Here is a 19,596-nt window from a genome sequence, read left to right as displayed (position 1 = left end):
TGTTACTACATGTCCTCCTGTCATCATGTGTGTAGAGAATCTTACTTAGCCTGGGAACAGAAATTCATAATGTGGACCGCTAAAACAATGCTTGCCCGTGGAGTCCTACCAGTTTTTTTTTTTTTTTTTTTTTTAGTCAGGAGATTACAGTCATGATTCTGCGGTGGTTCTAAACAGCGCAACTTTTCAAAAAATGGTTCAAATGGCTCTGAGCACTATGCGACTTAACATCTATGGTCGTCAGTCCCCTAGAACGTAGAACTACTTAAACCTAACTAACCTAAGGACATCACACACATCCATGCCCGAGGCAGGATTCGAACCTGCGACCGTAGCAGTCGCGCGGTTCCGGACTGAGCGCCTGAACCGCTAGACCACCGCGGCAGGCTGTGCAACTTTTGTATTTGCGTCAGGATATTGGTTACAATTTTTTTTTTCATTTATCAGTAATGTACTATTGAACATTCGTTAATATAGGCACTATAACAAGGAGGAAAAGTAATTATATCGCCTCGCATAAGGAGCTTGATGCGTAGTGGTCGAGGAAGTCAGTGGTCGGTTTGCCTGTATGGTACTTCGATAGCTGCTACGATGCCCGTTGAAACTGGAAGAGGTATGATATGACAGGCTGTGAAACAGTTCTGAGACTTACTATTAACCTGTGATATAAGTTACCGTGTTTGCTCCTCTTAAAGTAATTCGAAATATTAACCGTTTCTAATAACAAATATCATCAACGCGAAAATGTTACTTTTCGTATGTCATCAACGAATAAAACCTTTGATCAGCGTTAGACATCACTAGGACCTTGGAACTATCCGTCTACTGCGTGTCTCAGACAGATGCTTAGAAGATAAAATGTCAAATGTGTGCTGTGAGCCAACATGGTGCGAGGAAGCACTTTTAGCAAATGAAATAAATCGTGAAAATAAAGGACAACAAAAATCCAAGTAGAAGAATGTAATATTTGTGTAAAATCGAATAAATCGGATTAATGTAACAGGACGTGTGACGACGTCGAGGACTGCACATACAAGGAACACAAGTAGTGTCGCTGAAATAGCTGGTAGGATATACGCCCAGTTAAGGAATACAGGATATTTTGCGACACAGACACGTCGCGAAACGAAGGTGTAATGTTACGCACTAAGACTGTGGCAGGAGAGAATGTTGAATTTTGGAACACTTTTCGGACTTTCGGACTCCATTTCGAAATTGCAGCGTTCAGTTCAAGTTTGCTGTAGTCTTTTTCTAAAATTACGAAAATTACTCCAGACTAGAAACATTTTCCCGTTATGACTAGACGAAACTGGGGGCTCTTTGATTACTCTGGGGAGAAAGCTCATCAAACTAGAACACATAAAATAATGGTTCATTTTATTACATAACTGGACTGAAGATTTACTTAACTTCGACACACTTCTTCGCCACAGAAGTACTGAATAACTTACAACTGTCATTGACTAGTAGGGCATCACCTGATGCACTAATTAACAAACTGTTCGTTTGAGGTACAATGTTCAACATTTAGTAAAGTAAAAGTTAATCACAAACCTTAACAACTCGTGGCAGTCAGGCAACTGAAGCGATGTCATGCTTGCAGAGTAGTCTTGTGATATTCATCGTCTTTGTAAGATTTCATTACAAGAACACAGTACGATTGCATGCTCTGCTCCAGTTTTAGGCTTGTTGCACGTTACAAGATTACGACGTGCGAGGTTTTGTTTGCAAATCGATCGTTGCATCACTGCAGATCGTAATGCAGGACTATATATGCAATATTTTCCATACCGATGCTGTTTCCGTTTACACTGTATTAAGGCGTGAAATGATTGATCAAGCAAAAATTGTCATGATGTCTCTTGCCTCGTTTCTGCTGCCTTTGCTTCAGTTTACTGGTTTTAGTGTATTTTTCGTAATATTTCAAAGAAGTGTGGTTTCAGTTATTAATACAGTTTTCCAGGTTTGTGATCACATTTCAAAATGACGACTCAGTGCTTCGAAACTAGTTACGTAACCTTTTAAAAATTTCATTGTTGTTTTGACCGTGGCTAGACGACTGATTCTGGTGTCAAATAAACATTTTAAATTACATTTAGTCAGACTGCTTTGGTGACAGTTATGTCGAAACACGAAATCATAGGTTAACTGTTCCCGTTAGTGTTGCTGTGGTCTGATCATTTTTAGATAGCGTAACATAAAAGAACAGCTAAACTTCCTGTATAGTTAACTATGCCATTCCTATTACACGCTTGCAGAGAAATTTTGGCGGGATTTAGTAGGTAAAGTTTTGGTAAGCAACCCAGGTCCAGAAATGTACTGTACTGACATAAAATAAACTTGAAGATCCGTTCGCTTTCATGTCTCCTGCTACAGGGAACGCTCACAAAATGAGAAGAGAGCGCAGTCAAGAGTCTCTGTTGTAATTACGAGGTAACACATGTTTTCGTCCCACCACAACAGTGGCTGTGAGAACCTGATAAGTTCGCGACCAGAAGGGTTGACTATGGTGCTCCTCGGAGGCGCCGCACTCTCAATTTGACGTCCTTCGTCACGTAGAAGAGATGTTGCTCTTATTGATGCTTCTGCCAGTACAGTGCCTCATTGTCGTAAACTGATATTGCTAAATAATTTTTACAAGGAAATAAACTTGCAATGACTCTTGTACATCGAAATGAGTCGCTATACCCAACTGAAGATGCCAATATCTGTACAAATTTTATGTTATGGACTTCATGAAATTGCACATTTCTCTTTAATTTGATAACCTGTGTAGTCTTGGATAAAATCTACAGTCTTTTCCAGGCATCCGATTAATCTGTCATAAAATTATGAGCTGCCGTTACAAATGCACGAGGGTCGGTCACCCTATTTACCAACACAACGCAAAAGATAAAAAATAAAACTCTACACGTAACACAAAATGGCCCAATTTTTTATTTGTATTCGTGACATTTACAATTTCGCAGTTTTATAATGTGTTACAAAATTCTTACATGAATTCAGACGAATACATTCATTTCGATGGAGGTTTTTATTAATTTTTGTAGAATTTAGAGTATTTAGAGGTCAAAGTAAAACGTAAGGCTTCCGATTTCACTGCAGTATCTCAGTTATTCGGTAGATCATTCTGGTCAAAAGTTGTCAACTCTGATTGTCAAAAGGTATCTACTTTCTGATCAAGATAAATATATACTGGTAGAAGAGAATTTAAATTCATATTTGACGACTACACCTTTCTACTAGTTAATTTGTGCATAGTCACTCTGGTCAAACATCTCCGTTTTATCACTTTCATTCTGCATTCTTTTCAACTATCTGATAAATTGCCATACAATACTATTTACGACGTTGCTTGGTACGCAAATTTTGAAGGGAGGAGTTAATGACTCACTGATGACTTAATGTTTCTGTTTTTACAAAAGCACGTGATCAAGCATTTGACAATAAAAAAGATTAGTGTTTTCACAGGAACAACTATACGTTTAGAGGCTTAACTGTTGTTGTTGTTGTTGTCTTCAGTCCTGAGACTGGTTTGATGCAGCTCTCCATGCTACTCTATCCTGTGCAAGCTTCTTCATCTCCCAGTACCTACTGCAACCTACATCCTTCTGAATCTGCTTAGTGTATGCATCTCTTGGTCTCCCCCTACGATTTTTACCCTCCACACTGCCTTCCAATACTAAATTGGTGATCCCTTGATGCCTCAGAACACGTCCTACCAACCGATCCCTTCTTCTGGTCAAGTTGTGCCACAAACTTCTCTTCTCCCCAATCCTATTCAATACTTCCTCATTAGTTATGTGATCTACCCATCTAATCTTCAGCATTCTTCTGTAGCACCACATTTCGAAAGCTTCTATTCTCTTCTTGTCCAAACTATTTACCGTCCATGTTTCACTTCCATACATGGCTACACTCCATACAAATACTTTCAGAAATGAGTTCCTGACACTTAAATCTATACTCGATGTTAACAAATTTCTCTTCTTCAGAAACGCTTTCCTTGCCATTGCCAGTCTACATTTGATATCCTCTCTACTTCGACCATCATCAGTTATTTTGCTCCCCAAATAGCAAAACTCCTTTACTACTTTAAGTGTCTCATTTCCTAATCTAATAGCCTCAGCATCACCCGACTTAATTCGACTACATTCCATTATCCTCGTTTTGCTTTTGTTGATGTTCATCTTATATCCTCCCTTCAAGACACCATCCATTCCGTTCAACTGCTCTTCCAAGTCCTTTGCTGTCTCTGACAGAATCACAATGTCATCGGCGAACCTCAAAGTTTTTATTTCTTCTCCATGGATTTTAATAACTACTCCAAATTTTTCTTTTGCTTCCTTTACTGCTTGCTCAATATACAGATTGAATAACATTGGGGAGAGGTTGCAACCCTGTCTCACTCCCTTCCCAACCGCTGCTTCCCTCTCATGCCCCTCGACTCTTATAACTGCCATCTGGTTTCTGTACAAATTGTAAATAGCCTTTCGCTCCCTGTATTTTACCCCTGCCACCTTTAGAATTTGAAAGAGAGTATACCAGTCAACATTGTCAAAAGCTTTCCCTAAGTCTACAAATGCTAGAAACGTAGGTTTGCCTTTCCTTAATCTTTCTTCTAAGATAAGTAGTAAGGTCAGTATTGCCTCACGTGTTAAAGTATTTCTACGGAATCCAAACTGATCTTCCCCGAGGTCGGCTTCTACTAGTTTTTCCATTCGTCTGTAAAGAATTCGTGTTAGTATTTTGCAGCTGTGGCTTATTAAACTGATTGTTCGGTAATTTTCACATCTGTCAACACTTGCTTTCTTTGGGATTGGAATGATTATATTCTTCTTGAAGTCTGAGGGTATTTCGCCTGTTTCATACATCTTGCTCACCAGATGGTAGAGTTTTGTCAGGACTGGCTCTCCCAAGGCCGTCAGTAGTTCTACTGGAATGTTGTCTACTCCGGGGGCCTTGTTTCGACTCAGGTCTTTCAGTGCTCTGTCAAACTCTTCACGCAGTATCGTATCTCCCATTTCATCTTCATCTACATCCTCTTCCATTTCCATAATATTGTCCTCAAGTACATCGCCCTTGTATAGACCCTCTATATACTGCTTCCACCTTTCTGCTTTCCCTTCTTTGCTTAGAACTGGGTTTCCATCTGAGCTCTTGATGTTCATACAAGTGTTTCTCTTATCTCCAAAGGTCTCTTTAATTTTCCTGTAGCCAGTATCTATCTTACCCCTAGTGAGATAAGCCTCTACATCCTTACATTTGTCCTCTAGCCATCCCTGCTTACCCATTCTGCACTTCCTGTCGATCTCATTTTTGAGACGTTTGTATTCCTTTTTGCCTGCTTCATTTACTGCATTTTTATATTTTCTCCTTTCATCAATTAAATTCAATATTTCTTCTGTTACCCAAGGATTTCTACTAGCCCTCGTCTTTTTACCTACTTGATCCTCTGCTGCCTTCACTACTTCATCCCTCAAAGCTACCCATTCTTCTTCTACTGTATTTCTTTCCCCCATTCCTGTCAATTGTTCCTTTATGCTCTCCCTGAAACTCTCTACAACCTCTGGTTCTTTCAGTTTATCCAGGTCCCATCTCCTTAAATTCCCACCTTTTTGCAGTTTCTTCAGTTTTAATCTACAGGTCATAACCAATAGATTGTGGTCAGAGTCCACATCTGCCCCTGGAAATGTCTTACAATTTAAAACGTGGTTCCTAAATCTCTGTCTTACCATCATATAATCTATCTGATACCGTTTAGTATCTCCAGGGTTTTTCCATGTATACAACCTTCTATCATGGTTCTTAAACCAAGTGTTAGCTATGATTAAGTTGTGCTCTGTGCAAAATTCTACCAGGCGGCCTCCTCTTTCATTTCTTATCCCCAATCCATATTCACCTACTACGTTTCCTACTCTCCCTTTTCCTACACTCGAATTCCAGTCACCCATGACTATTAAATTTTCGTCTCCATTCACTATCTGAATAATTTCTTTTATTTCATCATACATTTCTTCCATTTCTTCGTCATCTGCAGAGCTAGTTGGCATATAAACTTGTACTACTGTAGTAGGTGTGGGCTTCGTATCTATCTTGGCCACAATAATGCGTTCACTATGCTGTTTGTAGTAGCTTACCCGCATTCCTATTTTCCTATTCATTATTAAACCTACTCCTGCATTACCCCTATTTGACTTTGTGTTTATAACCCTGTAGTCACCTGACCAGAAGTCTTGTTCCTCCTGCCACCGAACTTCACTAATTCCCACTATATCTAACTTTAACCTATCCATTTCCCTTTTCAAATTTTCTAACCTACCTGCCCGATTAAGGGATCTGACATTCCACGCTCCGATCCGTAGAACGCCAGTTTTCTTTCTCCTGATAACGACATCCTCTTGAGTAGTCCTCGCCCGGAGATCCGAATGGGGGACTATTTTACCTCTGGAATATTTTACCCAAGAAGACGCCATCATCATTTAATCATACAGTAAAGCTGCATGCCCTCGGGAAAAATTACGGCCGTAGTTTCCCCTTGCTTTCAGCCGTTCGCAGTACCAGCACAGCAAGGCCGTTTTGGTTATTGTTACAAGGCCAGATCAGTCAATCATCCAGACTGTTGCCCCTGCAACTACTGAAAAGGCTGCTGCCCCTCTTCAGGCTTAACTATGCATTTGAAACTAGGCTGTCTTCGTAATTCAGTATCTCTCTCGCTTTGGTTCCTTCACGGAGACGATTAATGATCACGTGTTACTGTAGAGAAACTTAAGTACATACCACATTGTAGCAATATCTATTCAAAAGGCTGAAAAGTTGCAGTAGCCGTTTTAGTGGGTGTACGGGCATAGTCAGGATGGTTAACTCATCTGACATTGTGATATTTGGAAAAGTGGACTTGCTTTCTCCGTATCGTGGACAGCTAAAAGCAAGAAGACACCACATTCGTTTCCTAATCCAAGGGCATGCATTTCTCATATATAATCACGATGATTTTTCTACGTGAAATATCCATAGATGAATATTTTTCCTTTCAGATCTCCGGGACGGGACTATTCGAGAACATGTTATCAACAACGTAAAAGCAAATCTGGCGTTCTACAGGTTACCACTGATGCCGCATGCAAAACTACAGCGTCGTATAAAGTACAACCGATATGCTACAGTGGCGCAGCCCATTTTGAATAGATACTGAAAGGGGTAAGAAAACTCTGCTACATTTCAGCGTAGGTGGAGCTCTGAAGTAGGTAGTGGTCTATGTACTAGTACTAACGATGGTGTTTTGAGAACAACTCTTGAAATTATTAGGCTGTTTCGCAACGGGGATACTCTACTTTCTATTTCACTTATCCGTGAATAGGTATTGAAATCACCTGCTAGAAATGACAGTAACCAATTCTGCTTGAAGAGACGGACGGAAGAGTGAGGAAGACACAGTCAACATGGGTTTAGAAAACATCGTTCTTGTGAAACACAACTAGCTCTTTATTCACATGAAGTGCTGAGTGCTATTGACAAGGGATTTCAGATCGATTCCGTATTTCTGGATTTCCGGAAAGCTTTTGACACTGTACCACACGAGCAGGTCGTAGTGAAATTGCGTGCTTGCGGAATATCGTCTCAGTTATGAGACTGGATTTGTGATTTCCTGACGGAGACGTCACAGTTCGTAGTAATTGACGGAAAGTCACCGAGTAAAACAGAAGTGATTTCTGGCGCTCCCCAAAATAGTGTTATAGGCCCTTTGCTGTTCCTTATTTATATAAACGATTTGGGAGACAATCTGAGCAGCCGTCTTAGGTTGTTTGCATATGACGCTGTCGTTTATCGAATAATAGAGTCATTAGAAGATCAAAACAAACTGCAAAACAATTTAGAAAAGATATCTGAATGGTGCGAAAAGTGGCAGTTGACCCTAAATAACGAGAAGCGTGAGGTCATCCACATGAGTCCTAAAAGTAACTCGTTAAATTTCGGTTACACGATAAATCAGTCTAATCTAAAAGCCGTAAATTCAACTAAATTCCTAGGTATTGCAATTACGAACAACGTAAATTGGTAGGAACACATTGAAAATGTTGTGGGGGAGGCTAATCAAAGACTGCGTTTTATTGGCAGGACACTTAGAAAATGTAGTAGACCTACTAAGGAGACTGCCTACACTACGCTTGTCCGTCCTCTTTTAGAATACTGTTGCGAGGTGTGGGATCCTTACCAGATAGAACTGACGGAGTACATGGAAAACGTTCAAAGAAAGGCAGCACGTTTTCTATTATCGCGAAATGTGGGAGAGAGTGTCGCAGAAATGATACAGGATTTGGGCTGGAAATCATCAAATGAAAGGCGGTTTTCGTTGCGACGCAATCTTATCACGAAATTCCAATCACCAACTATCTCCTCAGAATGCGAAAATACACTCCTGGAAATGGAAAAAAGAACACATTGACACCGGTGTGTCAGACCCACCATACTTGCTCCGGACACTGCGAGAGGGCTGTACAAGCAATGATCACACGCACGGCACAGCGGACACACCAGGAACCGCGGTGTTGGCCGTCGAATGGCGCTAGCTGCGCAGCATTTGTGCACCGCCGCCGTCAGTGTCAGCCAGTTTGCCGTGGCATACGGAGCTCCATCGCAGTCTCTAACACTGGTAGCATGCCACGACAGCGTGGACGTGAACCGTATGTGCAGTTGACGGACTTTGAGCGAGGGCGTATAGTGGGCATGCGGGAGGCCGGGTGGACGTACCGCCGAATTGCTCAACACGTGGGGCGTGAGGTCTCCTCAGTACATCGATGTTGTCGCCAGTGGTCGGCGGAAGGTGCACGTGCCCGTCGACCTGGGACCGGACCGCAGCGACGCACGGATGCACGCCAAGACCGTAGCATCCTACGCAGTGCCGTAGGGGACCGCACCGCCACTTCCCAGCAAATTAGGGACACTGTTGCTCCTGGGGTATCGGCGAGGACCATTCGCAACCGTCTCCATGAAGCTGGGCTACGGTCCCGCACACCGTTAGGCCGTCTTCCGCTCACGCCCCAACATCGTGCAGCCCGCCTCCAGTGGTGTCGCGACAGGCGTGAATGGAGGGACGAATGGAGACGTGTCGTCTTCAGCGATGAGAGTCGCTTCTGCCTTGGTGCCAATGATGGTCGTATGCGTGTTTGGCGCCGTGCAGGTGAGCGCCACAATCAGGACTGCATACGACCGAGGCACACAGGGCCAACACCCGGCATCATGGTGTGGGGAGCGATCTCCTACACTGGCTGTACACCACTGGTGATCGTCGAGGGGACACTGAATAGTGCACGGTACATCCAAACCGTCATCGAACCCATCGTTCTACCATTCCTAGACCGGCAAGGGAACTTGCTGTTCCAACAGGACAATGCACGTCCGCATGTATCCCATGCCACCCAACGTGCTCTAGAAGGTGTAAGTCAACTACCCTGGCCAGCAAGATCTCCGGATCTGTGCCCCATTGAGCATGTTTGGGACTGGATGAAGCGTCGTCTCACGCGGTCTGCACGTCCAGCACGAACGCTGGTCCAACTGAGGCGCCAGGTGGAAATGGCATGGCAAGCCGTTCCACAGGACTACATCCAGCATCTCTACGATCGTCTCCATGGGAGAATAGCAGCCTGCATTGCTGCGAAAGGTGGATATACACTGTACTAGTGCCGACATTGTGCATGCTCTGTTGCCTGTGTCTATGTGTCTGTGGTTCTGTCAGTGTGATCATGTGATGTATCTGACCCCAGGAATGTGTCAATAAAGTTTCCCCTTCCTGGGACAGTGAATTCACGGTGTTCTTAGTTCAATTTCCAGGAGTGTAGTTTGTTGACACCGACCTACATAGGGAGGAACGATCACCACGATAAAATAAGGGAAATCAGAGCTCGTACGGAGAGATATAAGTGTTCATTCTTCCCGCGCGCTATACGAGATTGGAATAATAGAGAATTGTGAAAGTGGTTCGATGAACCCTCTGCCTGGCACTTCAATGTGATTTTCAGAGTATCCATGTAGATGTAGATGTAGATTCGACTACTTGAACGAAAACTTTAGGTGGTTTGTTTATGGTACCATTCTTGGAAATTTTGACTTGTTTCCTTTCTGTAAGATAAAATTACTGGCTCTGAACAGCCCACAAATAGCTGAAGGATGCAATTAAGACATGAGAATTCTTCCCTGAACTTGGAACTCTTTCACTCAGGAACCTACCGAAGGTTGCGGGACAACCACAGAAATCGTCGTGTTCATTAAGTGAATCCTCCGCCACATTGCGACCAATGGACGTGAGAAACACTGCTTACGCTAAGGTCAAAATAATCATGAAGACTAATCTCGATAGTAGCTGATCGTAAATGGTCAGTGGATGGTATCAATACTGATGTTTGCATTTTCTGAGTCTCACATCGGTTCCATGTCAGTGATAATGTATGGCTCAAGAGTCACATAAACTGAAAATTGAACAGCTGTTCATTCTCACCTCACCCTACCCATCAGGCTTACACTGAGGTGAGCAAAGTCATAGGATACCTAATAATATGGTGTTGGACCTCGTTTTACCCGGTGTAATGCAGCATTTAGACATGCCAAGGACTCCAAGAGTCGTTGTGAGTCCCCTTAGAAATATTGAGCCATGCTGCCTTTGCCGCCGCCCACAATTGCGAAAGTGCTATCATTGCAGGATTTATTTAATGGTGTGAGGAACACACATTATCGCTTATAAGTTATACAGAATGTTCCAAAACATGGTACTGTAAGCATTACATTTACAATTAAAAGCGGCTTCGCATGCTTCCTTGGTGGCATCGATGACATTATGTGGCGAGCATAACGTTGAGCATAGGCTGCGGGCAAGAAGATGACTCATTGTCTGTTCTTCACCACATTCACTTGCTGTGGAGTCACACGCAAATCCCCACTTTTTCAAGGTGGTCTTCGTTCTTCCAACGATTGTAGGATTTTGTGCAGTAACTAACCTCTCTATTTCGTCCCCCAAATGTTCGACAGGATTCGTGTCGAGCGATCTGGGTGGCAAAACCATTGATTCATATTACCCAAAATGTTCTTCAAACCAGTCACGAACAATCGTGGCGCGGTGGAATGGCGCATTGTCATTCATAAAAATTCCACCGTTGTCTGACAATGCCACGTATATCAATGGCTGCAAATGGACTACAAGTAGCTGCACATCCAGAAGACGCGGTCCATTCAAAGTAAACATATCCCATACCATTATGCAGCCACCACCAACTTGCAGGGTGCCTTGATGACAACTTGGGTGCATGACTTCGAGGAGTCTGCGCCACAGTCGAACTCTACCATCAGCTGTTACCAACTGAAATCGGAAGTATTATGATCAGACAACAGTTTTCCAGCAACCAACATGGTCACGAGCCCAAGGGAGGAGTGGCAGTCGATGTCGTGCTGTCAACATAAGAACTCGCAGCGGTCATCTGCTGCCATAGGTCATTAATGCCAACTTTCGCCGCACTGTGCTAACGGATACGTTTGTCATACGACCCACATTTACTTCTGCGGTTATTTCACACAGTACTGCTTGTGAGTTAGCTCAGACAACTCTATCCAAACGCCGCTTCTCTCGGTCGTTAAGTGAAGGCCGTCGGCAACTGCGTTGTCTGTGGTGAGAGGTAACGTCTCAAATGAGATACTCTCAGCACACTCTAGACACTGTCGTTCGCGGAATATTGAATTTACTAACTATTTTCGAAACGGAACGTCCCAGGCATCTAGCTCCAACTACCATTCGGTGTTCAAAGCTCCGCCAATGCACTGCCCTTCTTCACATTGTGTACACGATAATACCGCTATCTGTATGTGTGCGTATTGCTGTCCCCTGTCTCTCAGGGTAAAACTTGTGGCGTCACTTGGGAGCCTGTCTAATGTATGAAGCGATTTATTCAACTCATATGCATGAAATGTAAAAAGAGAAAATAATGCCTGTAATATTATAAGTCATTTTGTCGAGTGTGATAACGTTCCGTGACAAATATTGTAAATATTTTGCATGAATGGCAAAGAATTTCATGAAAGCATGGAACTTGGTGTAATATGTATACACAAGAGCCATGTTGCTCGCCCCTGTCTGTTCTCTGTTTTTCGCTCGTTCTCTCTCTCCTGTGGACCGATGTATCTATAACTAGCTATCTGTGTGAGCTTTAAGGTTACAATATACGAGGGCTATCCACAAAGTACATTACGTTTTGGAATTAAAAATAAATAAAGTATTGGAAATTTTTTTTATTCTATACAGATGAAAGCCACACTTAAATACTACTTTTCTACATAGTTGTCATTTAAATTAAGGCACTTATCGTAGCGATGGACGAGCTTGGAAATTCTTTCGTCGTAAAATTCGGCCGCCTGCGCCTTCAACCACGTGGTTACCTCTTCTTTCAGGACAGAAAAGGTGTGATTTTTGGGGATATCCTGGAAAGAGGCACTACAATAAACTCTCAAAGGTATTGCCAAATTCTGCACAACCTCAAAGGAGCAATACAAAACAAGCGCGGGGGGAAAGTTGGGCTCAAAGATCTTGCTGATTCACGACAACGCCCGGGCCCACACGGCAAATGCCACTCGTGAAGTTCTCGAATCTTTTAAGTGGGAGTTGTTTCCTCATCCGCCTTACAGTCCCGACCTGGCACCGAGCGACTTCCACTTATTCCCACCAATGAAGAAGTGGTTGGCTATGCAGCGTTTTGATGACGACGCGCAGCTTCAAGAAGAGGTAACCACGTGGTTGATGGCGCAGGCGGCCGAATTTTACGACGAAGGAATTTCCACGCTCGTCCATCGCTACGATAAGTGCCTTAATTTAAATGGCAACTATGTAGAAAAGTAGTATTTAAGTGTGGCTTTCATCTGTATATAATAAAAAAATTGCAATACATTATTTATGTTTAATTCCAAAACGTAATGTACTTTGTGGATAGCCCTCGTATTATTAATTGAAAGTATCTTATGTTTACTTTCAAAAATAGCTCTCCATCCACGTGAAATTTATTTAAAGATAATAATAATATTGCTGTCGATTGCTGTCTGAATTCGACTGTTTCGGTGGCGTTGAGTCCACCATTACGTACTAAAAAATATTTCAGTGTTTGCGAGCTTCACTCTGAGAGGAAAATAAATCTAAGTGCTTTTACATACTTTTACAGTCAGTTTTCAATATTAAAGTTAGTTAATATTTTTGATTACGAAACTTATTCAGAGATTTAACACCGCAAGGCTTTAGAATATTTTCAGTAAATTCAGAGCGTTAAACGTTAATTCGATTCTTAAAGAGATAACGTTAAAGAAATTCTTTGCAATTACTTCAAAAATACCCAGGTATTTGTACCACTCTTTCTTTCTGTGAACTTTAGACTAATTTTCTGGAAAGTAAATCATTTCACGCTCTTAATTATCGATGGGTTACTTGCAGGTTATGTTGCGTTTTCATTCACTGAAAGAGAGCGTAACATTTCCATTAATAATAAATAAATTTTTGTCTGCGAATTAAGATTAAGTCACGCTATTTATGTTTAAGAAACATTTACTGGTGCTAAAAACATACGTGGCGTTCTAAAAACAATATTCAGAATTTAAACTGCTTTGTTACATTATCATCGCTGTAGGTTGCGACTGAGGCCTGCACGCTTATTTCAAACTGCACGTAGCAGTCTGCACTGACCTGTACGAAATAACTGAAATTAATTCCACACGACAACAATTATGCAGCAAGGAGGTAATGGTACAAACTCCAAACTCCAATGTGCCGTTTCTCACTTAGGACTGTTCTTTCAACAATGATGATCATTATGGCAATTTACACGTTATTTTGAGAATTTATGCATTTGTTTATTAATTTAGATTCTACAGGAACGACTTTATAGCTTATTTTCTTATTCGTGATGGAAACACAGTTACTTACAGTCTGATTAGAATTATTCGGTAGTTGACACTTAACGTATTGGAGGTGGTTTGCTCCAGTCAGACCGCACAAGTCAAGCCTGAACTGTTCGCCGTAGCCAAACTGCCACAACAAATAGGCAGTTAAATTCCAGTTCCTTGTCTGGATTTTCTACTTTGTTATGTTTGGATCCCGAATCCTGAGTCCGGCCCTTTTATTTCGCGTTTCATTACACTTGATAAGCACACTCAAAACAACACACACTCACACACAAAACGATGGTAAGCAAATACGCACATTTCGTCCACACCACTAGCCAAAGACTACTGGATTCCTTCGCACAAGACGCAATTTAGCTCATCATATTCAATTATCATCACAAAGGTTGGCCTAAAATAGGTAAACTTTACACGACATGGTGTAAAACTGCGCTATTTCAAGGCAGGAAATTATCATTGCAACTCGTTCAATAGATGAATAAATATAACAATACTCTTGTAAGGTTTTCCGTAGCTGAGTGGTATCGTTGCAGTTTCTGGGGCACAATATTCTTTTCTTTTACAAAGCATTGCCAAAATAACTCTGATTACTATTACTTTCAATTAACTAGTTTAAGTCTATTTTGTCATTTTTAATCTTTTATGGGATAGTGTTCATCATCATATTCTCTTTTTCATTTGCTTTCTTCTCTACTTAACATTCTTCTTCCTCTGGAATCTACCTGTGCTGGTTATAAACTATAAATGAGTTGCAAACAGAACTACTCATCGGTCGGTATCACGTCAGCTCGCATAGCAGAAACAAGATGTTACACTTCGCTTTTAGAGCTGAAACTGAATTTTTTTCTGTCTTCAGTTTGCTCGTACAGGTCAACTTCAGTCGCCATAAGCAAAGCGAGCGTGATTAATAGCTCTGCTGCTGCTTGTTAACAGGCTGTTTTCTGGGATACTTTGCACATCAAAAGGTTGTGGTTAGGTTAGGACACGAGTATACGTTCACCCGGCTACAATATGCGTTCCAATGTTTCAAATGTCTCCAAGCACTATGGGACACATCAGAGGTCATCAGTCCCCTAGACCTAGAATTACTTAAACCTAACTAACCTAAGGACAACACACACATCCATGCCCGAGGCAGGATTCGAACCTGCGATCGTAGCAGCAGCGCAGTTCCGGAATGAAGCGCCCAAAACCGGTCGGCCACGGCACAATACGCGTTGTCTGCGGTAGTTCAGTCTTCGGCCATTTAGAATCAGCTGTGGACAGAGCATCTCGCGTTACCGCCATACCTGATGGCAGCAGCTTCCAGTGTTGCCCAGCACTGCACGAGCAGCATTCCAGCAATTGTTACGTGACCTGCCGTGTTTGTGTGTCGCCTTTAACCGAGCGCTAGCCGATGGGACAACGGTGTAGCGCCAAGTGACTGACATCATTTATCCTGTAATCTTAAACGGACTGTAGTCAGCCATGGCATCAATTCCGCATTCTCTTGCGCTGACGCAGGATGTAAACTGCTTTACAGAACTGTGAACCTGGTTTCGCTTTCGCGAGCCACCTTTTGGTTTTATTGATACGAAAATACGTGTCGAATCTGCTACACTAAGGAGACAAAAGTCATGGAACAGCGATATGAACATATTCAGACGTACACAAAGCACAAAAGGGCAGTTCATTGACGGAGCTGTCTTTTGTGCTCAGTTAAATATTGTGAAAAGATTTCCGACGTGGTCATGGCCGCAGGAAAGGAATTATCAGACTTTAACGCCGAGTGGTAACTGGAGCTAGGCGCATGAAACATGTCATTACGGAAATCGTTAGGGAATTCAATATCCGCGATCGAAAATGTCAAGAGCGTGCCGAGAATACCTCATTTCAGACATTACCTCTCACCACGAACAAGGCAGTGGCCGACGGCCTTCACCTAACGACCAAGAGCGGCGTTCACGTAGAGTTGTCAGTGATAACAGACAAGCAGTACTGCGTGAACTACCTACAGAAGTCAATGTGGGACGTACGACGAACGTGTCGTTAGTGCAGCGAAATTTGACAGGCGACCGACGCGAGTACCGGGTGATCAAAAAGTCAGTATAAATCTGAAAACTGAATAAATCACGAAATAATGTAGATAGAGAGGTACAAGCTAACACACATGTTTGGAATGACGTGGGGTTTTATTAGAACCAAAAAGTACAAACCTTCAAAAATGTCCGACAGATGGCGCTTCATCTGATCAGAATAGCAATAATTAGCATAGCAAAGTAAGACAAAGCAAAGATGATGTTCTTTACAGGAAATGTTCAATAAGTCCGCCATGATTCCTCAACAACAGCTGTAGTCGAGGAATAATGTTGTGAACAGCACTGTAAAGCATGTCCGGAGCTATGGTGAGGCATTGGCGTCGGATGTTCTCTTTCAGCATCCCTAGAGATGTCGATCAATCACGATACACTTGCGACTTCAGCTAACCCCAACGCCAATAATCGCACGGACTGAGGTCTGGGGACCTGGGAGGCCAAGCATGACGAAAGTGGCGGCTGAGCACACGATCATCACCAAACGACGCGCGCAAGAGATCTTTCACGCGTCTAGCAATATGGGGTGTTTTTTTGTTCTAATAAAACCCCATGCCATTCCAACTATGTGTGTCAATTTTTACCTCTCTCTCTACATTATTCCGTGGTTTATTAAGTTTTCAAATTTATACTGACTGTTTGATCACCCGGTACATTTGTTAGCAGCACGACAACTCCTACAGCGCCTCTTCTTGGCTCTTAATGATATCGGTTGGGCTTCAGACGAGTGAAAAACCGTGGACAGGTCAGATGAGTCTCGATCTCAATTCGTAGGAGGGGTTCCAATACGGCGCAGACCCTACGACCCTACGAATCCATGGACCAAGTTGTCAACAAGGCTCTGGGCAAGCTTATAGTGACTCCATTATGCTGTGTTTATATGGAATGGACTGGATTCTCTGGTGCATCTGAACCGACCAGTGACTGGAAATGGTAATGTTCGGCTTCTTGCAGACCGTTTTTGGTCATTCACGGTCTTCGTGTTCCCAGACAACGATGAAATTTTTGACAAAGCGACACGTCACGGGGTCATAGTTGTTTGCGATTGGTTTGAACAACTTTACGGACAGTTCGAGTGATTTATTTGGCCACCCAGAGCACCTGACATGAATCCCATTGAAAATTTATGAAATACAACCGAGACGTCAGGATGCGCACAAAATCCTGCACCGGCATCGTTTTCGCAATTATGGACGGTTATAAAGGCAGCATGGATCAGTGTTTCTGCAGTGAACTTAAAATGATTTGTCGAGTCCATACCACATCAAGCTCCTGCACTAAGCCGGAAAAAAGGACGTCCGACACGATATTAGGAAGTATGGTTCAAATGGCTCTGAGCACAGTGGGACTTAACTTCTGAGACCATCAGTCCCCTAGAACTTAGAAGTACTTAAACCTAACTAACCTAAGGACATTACAAACATTCATGCCCGAGGGAGGATTCGAACCTACGACTGTAGCGGTCACGCGGTTCCAGACTGTAGCGCCTAGAACCGCTCGGCCGCTCCTGCCGGCATTTAGGAGGTATCCCATATGAAGAGACCGATTTCCTCGTAGTTTGCTCCCTTCTTCCGTCTTTAAACCAACCAACCAACGTCTGCGTGTCACGACATGAAAGAGACTCTGGTTTTCAATATTGTTTCCCTGAGGACATCCGACTCAGCACACGGTATCAGTCACCTTCTGGGAAGCAGCGACCGCAGTAACAAATAAAATGTCGGATTAGATAAAATGTCCTACGATTACAATTGTTATTTAAACGGCCAAGACGAAACAGCAAAAAGCTTTTCATTCCGAGCTGCTTTCCGGTCAGCCGATTCTACGTATATGTTAATGAAGAAACTGCATCACATGGAGATGACCACATCAAGAGAAAAGGGATATCCAGAGGTAACGTTCAAGCAGCTTGCACAGCAACGAAATGGATCACATGACTGGCAGTATTTTTAACGCCTTTTTTCCTGCAGATGTGGGTTATGGAATAGCTCCTGGTTTAATAGTCCTTACAAGAGAAGAACAAGTACCTTATAACAAATGCTTAGCAAAGGAAAATGGTATACAACTGAACGCTCATTCGCACAGGTGAAACTGCATTATTCAAGTCTCCATTCAAAAATAGGATTGGCCGACAGAGGTACCATCCCATTAATTTATTGTGTATAATGTGGAAGAAACTGGAATGGGTAACAAGACGCAGACCGCAGCTGGAAGAGTGAACAGTAAACAAGAGTCAGAGCTGCAAGAATGATTGGAGTCCGACGGAGCTGAGCATGTTGGATATTGTAATACAGCAATAAAACATTTTTTTTTAAATTCAGGTTGGTTAGATGTATTCTGTGGTATGGATAGCTACGATGCCACAGAGTAGGTGCGCTCTGTTAGGTTGGCACTACGACACCGACACCGACGACAGCGCCCTCTAGCCGGCGCTGTGGAGCTCTACGAGCGCCGCTCCGGATTCAGCCCATTTGATTCCGAGCAGACGACCAAGCAACTTAGCTTCTACTTCATAGGGGGCCAGCCATTACAGACTTCGTTACTTCAGTTACTTCAATGATAGTTTGTCCTACTACTAGTGGCTATTAGCATTGATGCCTATCCAGCTTCCCACCTACGTGCTCTTCAGTGCAAAGTTACGTATGTCATTGACTGCTATTCTCTATAAAAATTCTGTAAAATTTAACGCAGTACCGGCGTGTTTCACCTTTTCCTCCTCCTACTCACTTCTTGCATTCGGCCTATCCTTCACTTTTCAGGAGCAGACCCACGGGCCGCTTTCCAGGCGGGATACAAAATATTCCATTTGCGATATCTGCTAGGTTTGAACTATTAACGTCGTACGAGGTGCATTCAAGTTCTAAGGCCTCCGATTTTTTTTCTAATTGACTACTCACCCGAAATCGATGAAACTGGCGTTACTTCTCGACGTAATCGCCCTGCAGACGTACACATTTTTCACAACGCTGACGCCATGATTCCATGGCAGCGGCGAAGGCTTCTTTAGGAGTCTGTTTTGACCACTGGAAAATCGCTGAGGCAATAGCAGCGCGGCTGGTGAATGTGCGGCCACGGAGAGTGTCTTTCATTGTTGGAAAAAGCCAAAAGTCACCAGGAGCCAGGTCAGGTGAGTAGGGAGGATGAGGAATCACTTCAAAGTTGTTATCACGAAGAAACTGTTGCGTAACGTTAGCTCGATGTGTGGGTGCGTTGTCTTGGTGAAACAGCACACGCGCAGCCCTTCCCGGACGTTTTTGTTGCAGTGCAGGAAGGAATTTGTTCTTCAAAACATTTTCGTAGGATGCACCTGTTACCGTAGTGCCCTTTGGAATGCAATGGGTAAGGATTGCCCCCTCGCTGTCCCAGGTCATGGACACCATCAATTTTTAAGCACTGGCGGTTACCCGAAATTTTTTGGTGGCGGTGAATCTGTGTGCTTCCATTGAGCTGACTGGCGCTTTGTTTCTGAATTGAAAAATGGCATCCACGTCTCATCCATTGTCACAACCAACGAAAAGAAAGTCCCATTCATGCTGTCGTTGCGCGTCAACATTGCTTGGCAACATGCCACACGGGCAGCCATGTGGTCGTCCGTCAGCAT

The sequence above is a fragment of the Schistocerca cancellata genome, chromosome 3 (genome assembly GCF_023864275.1).
Source record: "Schistocerca cancellata isolate TAMUIC-IGC-003103 chromosome 3, iqSchCanc2.1, whole genome shotgun sequence".
NCBI classification, from domain to species: Eukaryota; Metazoa; Arthropoda; class Insecta; order Orthoptera; family Acrididae; genus Schistocerca; species Schistocerca cancellata.
This window is presented reverse-complemented; position numbering follows the sequence as displayed.